Raw genomic sequence first — 6,221 nt, 5'->3', positions numbered from 1 at the left:
GCATATATTAACAAATTAGGGAGGACAGAGACCAAGGAATTGGAAATGCAAATCAAAAAACTTGAGAATGAACAAATTAAAAACCCCCAGAAGAAAACCATACTAGAGATCCTAAAAATTAAGGGAGAAATTAATAAAATAGAAAGTGACAGAACTATTGAGCTAATAAACAAGACTAGAAGCTGGTACTTTGAAAAAACAGACAAAATAGACAAAGTACTGGTTAATTTAATTAAAAAAAGGAAAGAAGAAAGGCAAATTAATAGCATCAAGGATGAAAAGGGGGACCTCACCTCAAATGAAGAGGAAATTAAGGCAATCATTAAAAACTACTTTGCCCAACTATATGGCAATAAATATACCAACCTAGGTGATATGGATGAATATTTACAAAAATATAAATTGCCTAGACTAACAGAAGAAGAAATAGTTTTCTTAAATAATCCCATATCAGAAATTGAAATCCATCAAGCCATCAAAGAACTGCCTAAGAAAAAATCCCCAGGGCCTGATTGATTCACCAGTGAATTCTATCAAACATTCAGAGAACAGTTAACCCCAATATTATACAAACTATTTGACATAATAAGCAAAGAGGGAGTCCTACCAAACTCCTTTTATGACACAAACATAGTACTAATTCCAAAGCCAGGCAGGCCAAAAACAGAGAAAGAAAACTATAGGCCAATCTCCCTAATGAATATAGATGCAAAAATCTTAAATAGGATACTAGCAAAAAGACTCCAGCAAGTGATTAGAAGGGTCATCCACCATGATCAAGTAGGATTCATACCAGGGATGCAGGGCTGGTTCAACATTAGGAAAACTATCCACATAATTGACCAAATCAACAAGCAAACCAACAAGAATCACATGATTATCTCAATAGATGCAGAAAAAGCCTTTGATAAAATACAACACCCATTCCTACTAAAAACACTAGAAAGCATAGGAATAGAAGGGTCATTCCTAAAAATAATAAACAGTATATATCTAAAACCATCAGCTAATATCATCTGCAATGGGGATAAACTAAATCCATTCCCATTAAGATCAGGAGTGAAACAAGGATGCCCATTATCACCTCTATTATTTGACATTGTATTAGAAACACTAGCAGTAGCAATTAGAGAAGAAAAAGAAATTGAAGGCATCAAAATAGGCAAGGAGGACACCAAATTATCACTCTTTGCAGATGACATGATGGTCTACTTAAAGAATCCTAGAGACTCAACCAAAAAGCTAATTGAAATAATCAACAACTTTAGCAAAGTTGCAGGATACAAAATGAACCCACATAAGTCATCAGCATTTCTATATAATTCCAACACAGCTCAGCAGCAAGAACTAGAAAGAGAAATCCCATTCAAAATTACCCAAGACAAAATAAAATACTTAGGAATCTATCTCCCGAGACAAACACAGGATCTATATGAACACAACTACAAAACACTTTCCACACAACTAAAACTAGACTTGAACAATTGGAAGAACATTAACTGCTCATGGGTAGGATGAGCCAATATAATAAAAATGACCATCCTACCCAAACTCATCTATCTATTTAGTGCCATACCCATGGAACTTCCAAAAATTTTTTTTACTGATTTAGAAAAAAACATAACAAAGTTCATTTGGAAGAACAAAAGATCAAGGATATCCAGGGAATTAATGAAAAAAAATACAAAGGAAGGGGGTCTTGCAGTCCCAGATCTCAGACTATATTATAAAGCAGCGGTCATCAAAACAATTTGGTACTGGCTAAGAGACAGAAAGGAGGATCAGTGGAATAGACTGGGGGCAAGCAACCTCAGCAAGACAGTATATGACAAACCCAAAGATCCCAGCTTTTGGGACAAAAATCCACTATTTCATAAAAACTGTTGGGAAAATTGGAGGACAGTGTGGGAAAGATTAGGCTTAGATCAACACCTCACACCCTACACCAAGATAAATTCAAAATGGATGAATGACTTGAACATAAAGAAGGAAACTATAAGAAAATTAGGCGAACACAGAATAGTATACATGTCAGACCTTTGGGAAGGGAAATACTTCAAAACCAAGCAAGAATTAGAAAGAATTACAAAATGCAAAATAAATAATCTGGATTACATCAAATTAAAAAGTTTTTGTACAAACAAAACCAATGTAACCAAAATCAGAAGGGTAGCAACAAATTGGGAAACAATCTTCATAAAAACCTCTGACAAGGGTTTAATTACTAAAATTTATAAAGAACTAAATCAATTGTACAAAAAATCAAGCCATTCTCCAATTGACAAATGGGCAAGGGACATGAACAGGCAATTCTCAGCCAAAGAAATCAAAACTATTAATAAGCACATGAAAAAGTGCTCTACATCTCTTATAATCAGAGAGATGCAAATCAAAACAACTCTGAGGTATCATCTCACACCTAGCAGATTGGCTAACATGACAGCTATGCAAAGTAATGAATGCTGGAGGGGATGTGGCAAAGTGGGGACATTAATTCATTGCTGGTGGAGTTGTGAATTGATCCAACCATTCTGGAGGGCAATATGGAACTATGTCCAAAGGGCGATAAAAGACTGTCTGCCCTTTGATCCAGCCATAGCACTGCTGGGCTTGTACCCCAAAGAGATAATGGACAAAAAGACTTGTACAAAAATATTCATAGCTGCGCTCTTTGTGGTGGCCAAAAATTGGAAAATGAGGGGATGCCCCTCAATTGGGGAATGGCTGAACAAATTGTGGTATATGTTGGTGATGGAATACTATTGTGCTAAAAGGAATAATAAAGTGGAGAAGTTCCATGGAGACTGGAACAACCTCCAGGAAGTAATGCAGAGCGAGAGGAGCAGAACCAGGAAAACATTGTACACAGAGACTGATACATTGTGGTACAATCGAAGGTGATGGACTTCTCCATTAGTATCAATGCAATCCCTGAACAATCTGCAGGGATCTAAAAAAAAAATACTACCCACAAGCAGAGGATAAACTGTGGGAGTAAAAACACCGCTGAAAAGCAACTGCTTGACTACAGGGTTGGAGGAGATAAGACTGAGGAGAGACTCTAAATGAACACTATAATGCAAACTCCAACAACAGGGAAATGGGTTCGAGTCAAGAACACATGTGATAACCAGTGGAATCATGCGTCGGCTATGGGAGAGGGAAAGGCGGGGGGGGGGGGGAGGGGGGAAGGGAGGGGAGGAAAAGAAAACGATCTTTGTTTCCAGTTAATAATGTATGAAAACGACCAAATAAAATAATATTAAAATTAAAAAAAATATATAAAAAAATAAATAAAAAAAATAAAAAAAAAGAAAGGCAAAAGGTTAGCTGCTTTCAAGGAGCTCTCAGTCAAATGGAGGAAATAACATGAGATCAACTATGTACAAACAGTCTATACATAGGGTAAATTGGAGATAACATAAAGGAAATGCTGGAATTAAGGAGGATTATGAACGACTTCCTGTAGAAGGTACAATTTGTAAGAATGAAGGGACTCCTTTGCCAAGAAAAACTTAGGAACTATATGAATACAATTGTGAAAAAACTTTTCACACAAAGAAAGTAAAATAGAAATAATTTGAAATATACTAATTGCTCATGGATAGGCTAAACAAATATGATAAAAATGATAATTCTACATAAGTTAATTTACCTACTTAGTGCCATACCAACTTGACTGTCCAAAAAATTATATCATAGAGGTAAAAAATAGTAACAAACAAAATACATCTGGAAGAGCAAAATGCTAACACTATCAAGGGTATTAATTAAATAAAATATGAAGGAGGGGGCCTAGCTGGCCTAGATCTCAAACTGGATTATAAAGTAGCAACTATAAACAATCTGGTATTGTCTGAGAAAAAGATCAATGGAATAAATAAGGCACTCAACACACAATAGTAAATGACCATAGTAATCTAATGTTTGACAAAAGCAATGTCTACATCCAGTTTTTGGACAAAAACTACTTGGAAAACTGGAAAATGGAATGGTAAAAACTAGACATATACCAAGATAAAGTCAAAATCAATATATAATTTGGAAATAAAGTGTGATACCATAAACAAATCAGAACACAAAATAGTACTCGTCAGACTTATGAATAAGGGAAGAACTTATGACTAAATAATTCATAGAGAATAATTCATGTTATAAAATGTATAACTTTGACTACGTTAAATTAAAAAGGGTTTGCACAAAAAGCAAGGCAACCAAAATTAGAAGGGAAATAAAAAAATTGGGGGAAAATTTATATAGCAAGTGTCTCTGACAAAGGTCTCATTTCTCAAATATATAGAGAACTGAGCCAAATGTATAAAATAAATCATTCCCCCAAATTGATAAATGATCCAAAGACATAAGTAGGCAGTTCTCAGATGAAGAAATAAAACTATCTTTACTCATATTACAAAAGTGCTCCAAATCACTATTAGAGAATTGCACATTAAGACACTCTGAGATACCACTTCATGTCTATCTAACTGGCTAATATGACAAAAAAAAAAAGAAAGAAAATGATGAATGCTGGTGAAGTGGGAAAATTGGGATCCTAATACATTGTTGATTGAGCTGAGAAGGGATACAACCATTCTGGAGAGCAGTTTGGAATCATGTGCAAAGGACAATCAAACTGTGAATACTCTTTGACCCAACAATACTAGTACTGGGTCTACAAAACAAAGAAATCAAAGATAGGAGAAAAGAACCTACTTGTTCAAAGATAGTACAGCTCTTTGTGGTAGCAAAGAATGGGAAACCGAAGAGATGTCCATCAATTGTAAAATGGCTGAACAAGTTGTGGTATATTACTGTAATGGAATATTATTGAGCCATAAGAAATTATGAAAAAGATAACATAAAAAGGCCTTGAAAGACTTATATGAAGTGATTACAAATGAAGTGAACAGAAAGAATGTTATATACAGTAACTAATGAAATGATTAACTGTGAATGATTTACCTATTATCAATAATAAAAAAATCCAACATAATTCTGATATAGACCTATAATAAAAATGAGACCACCACAAAAGGAAACAATGGAGTCTGAACTCAGATTGAAGCATGCCATTTTGGTAAATGTCACTAGACACATCTATTAAAAGAAAAGTAAATTCTCACCACCAAAGTCACTCAAATAGTTCAGATAAGTACATGATGGAATTTTCTTAGTGGAAACAACATTAAAGAGGAATTACCATTTTCTTTACCCTACAAACAATGGAAATATTCTGACATAGCTGAGACCTCTTCTGTTATATGTTTCTCCATTAAAATATGATCTTGAGAACAGGGACTATTTTGTTTTCTATTTATAGCTCAGTACATAGCTGAATGTTTTGTAATTTTTTGATTCATTCATTCATTTATTTAACTGATAAAATGATATTGGTAAGGCAGAGGTTCCTGCTCAAGAAACATTAGTAACTCTTTTTGCTCATCAGATAAAATATAAACCGTTTTATCCTAGGGAACCAAATAACCTGATTGCAATTTAATGAACATACCATTATGGTTCCTTCTCTGAACCGTTGCACAGGCTGTGTATTTGTTCCAGACTATTCCCTGCTAAGGTCTCTAGCTTCCTTTCTTTGTCAGCTCAAAGGTCACTTTCTACCAGAAGTCTATTCTGATCCATTCAAATCCTCATGTTCTCTCTACATCTGTCTCTTTTTCTCTATCAACTGTCTTTTTCTCCCTCTCACTCTTGTTCTCACCTGATCTCTTTCTCTTCTTTTTGTTTGTTTCTTGGTCTCTTTCTGTTTCTGTTTCTTTTTCTCTGTCTCCTTATCTTTCTGTGTTTTTATCTACAGAAATCATCATGTATGCATTTTATATTTTATTTTTTCTTCACATTTTTGTTTCATTTTTATTTTTTGGTCTCCCTCAATAGAATGAAAATTCTTTAAAGTAGAGAAAAATATTTCATGTTGTCTTTTAATTTCAATACCTAGCAAATGCCTGGCCTATAATGTGTGCTTAAGATATCCTTGTTGATTTCAATAGAATTTATAATTTCATTAGTAAATCCCCATTAATGCAGACCATAGTTATTCTCTATCTAGAGTAATTCTTATCTATGTTTTCCCATTATTACCCTATTAAGGGGGAAAGAATTTTAGCTTTTGAACTAATGGGACCTCAGAGACCATTTTGGCTAAAGTCTCAATTTTATAGTTGAGGAAATTAAGGCCAAGAGAGAATAAATGATTTGCCCTG

The sequence above is a fragment of the Monodelphis domestica genome, chromosome 5, assembly GCF_027887165.1.
Source record: "Monodelphis domestica isolate mMonDom1 chromosome 5, mMonDom1.pri, whole genome shotgun sequence".
Lineage (NCBI taxonomy): Eukaryota > Metazoa > Chordata > Mammalia > Didelphimorphia > Didelphidae > Monodelphis > Monodelphis domestica.
This window is presented reverse-complemented; position numbering follows the sequence as displayed.